This window comes from Lucilia cuprina, chromosome X, assembly GCF_022045245.1.
Source record: "Lucilia cuprina isolate Lc7/37 chromosome X, ASM2204524v1, whole genome shotgun sequence".
NCBI classification, from domain to species: Eukaryota; Metazoa; Arthropoda; class Insecta; order Diptera; family Calliphoridae; genus Lucilia; species Lucilia cuprina.
In genome coordinates this window covers 12189091-12191105 of record NC_060949.1, presented here as the reverse complement: position 1 = coordinate 12191105, position 2015 = coordinate 12189091, and positions in this window count along the sequence as shown.

The window sequence follows — 2015 nt, the reverse complement described above, 5'->3', positions numbered from 1 at the left end:
TTTCGAAGACTCATCTAACGGTATTTGCCAAAAGGCATCCTTAAGGTCAATACCGGATATATAATGAGTATTCTGTAGGCGGCTTAAGAGACCATTAATATGTGGGAGAGGGTATGCATCTTTCTTGGTTAAGGTGTTCAATTTTCTGGAGTCGAGGCAGAGTCGATTTTTACCTGGCTTTCATACTAGGACAATTGGACTACAATACGGACTTTCACTTTCCTCTATCACTCCTAGTGCTAACATACGGTCTAGTTCCGCATATGCTTCCTGTTGTCGTGGAGGAGATAGAGGATAGTGTTTGATTTTGAAAGGCAATGAATCCCCCGTATCTATTGAGTGTGTCTCTATATTTGTTTTTCCTAAGCCAAACTTCGAGTATGATGGAAATATACTAATATCTCTGTCCAATTATGTCTGTTCAACCAATGTCAACTCATGAAAATCAAATTCTGTAGTGGATTTGTCATTGTCAACGGAGATTTCAGAAATAAAAAGTTCTGGTGCAATATTAAATGATTTCCAGAAATTTACACCAAGGTAAATTTCTTGACGTAAACAAGGCGATAGATAAAACATTATGTTATTTGTTAAACCTTTAAAAGTTACAGGGATTTCAATATAACCGATTATGGATTGTTTGTTGCCATCGGCACTTTTTAAGGAACTATTTATCTTACGAAATGTAAGTCCTAAACTTGCCACCAATTCAATACAACCTTTACCTAACACGCTTATTGACGCGCCAGAGTCTAAAAGTCCGTAAACACACATATTGTACCCAACAAAATCTTAACAAAAGGACGTTCATCATTTAAATCATCAACAGTTGTTGACTCTAAAATCTTTTTAAAATGTTTTCGCTTTTTGAATCTTAATCTACATTTATTTATACGATAATTTACTGTGTATCCAAGAATCCTTTTTCTCGCTTCCTCATATCTCATTTTCCTCTCATGTAAAGTCAATTGATTTTCCTGTTTGTGTTCTAAATCTTTCGTATTTGAAGGGTGTTTTGAAACGAACGGGTTCCCCCTTATTTCCCGTTCATCTGCCTGTTTCCCAAATGCTTAGTACATTGTGGAGTCGTAACATTTTTCTCGCCACATCGGAAACAAAACATATTACGTTTCTCTAAAGAACAATCATAAAACGAATGTCCTTGCTGGTCGCAATTTCAGCATTTATATTTGGGAGTGTCGATGGGTTTTCTATTTTGAAAATTATTATAGTTAATAGTAGCTAAGTCTTCATCAGTTGCTTCCTCAGGAGTTTGTTCACTGCCAACATCTAACTCTGCTACAAAACGCTTTTGTTGCTTTAAATGATTTTGACGACCTACATATTTTTCGGCTTTGCGAGCTATTTCCCTAAGGTGTTCTAAACTAAAAATGTCACACGAAAATAATAATGCCTCTAACGAATCTTTAGCGTTATTCTTTATTAATTCAATCATCTTTTGACTGGTCATGGGAGCACTTAGGCGTTCATCTTAACAAGATCAGTAAAATAGTCATCGAAGCTTTCTTTTGGTAACTGTCTTCTTTCGACCATTTTTACAATTTTGTCGCAGTCACTTTCTACTGTGTCAAATTCTTTTATAATAGCTTCCGAAAGTTGTTCGTATGTGGTATTAGGCTTTTGTTTCAAATAGGTCCAAAACCATGTTTCCGCCTTTCCTCTCAAAAATAAGTGAAAACTGGCCACTACTTGGTCTACTGTGTAGCTATAACGTACACGTAAAGTTTCTACCTTACACAAAAAAGTATGTATGTCACCGGTTCCGTCGTAAAAGATATTCCATTTATCAATCTTTACTGAATTACTACTGACTGAACTTCTCATCGAATCTGATTGAATCAAATGTGCATTTTCTAGTACACTATTTCTGTCTTCACGATTTATTGGAGAACCGTGTGAAATTCTGGAAATGTTTTCATTATGATTCTCATCCTGATTCCTTTTGACTGTTTCCACCATAGTTTTCTTAAGGCTTTGAATTTTACTCATAAAAG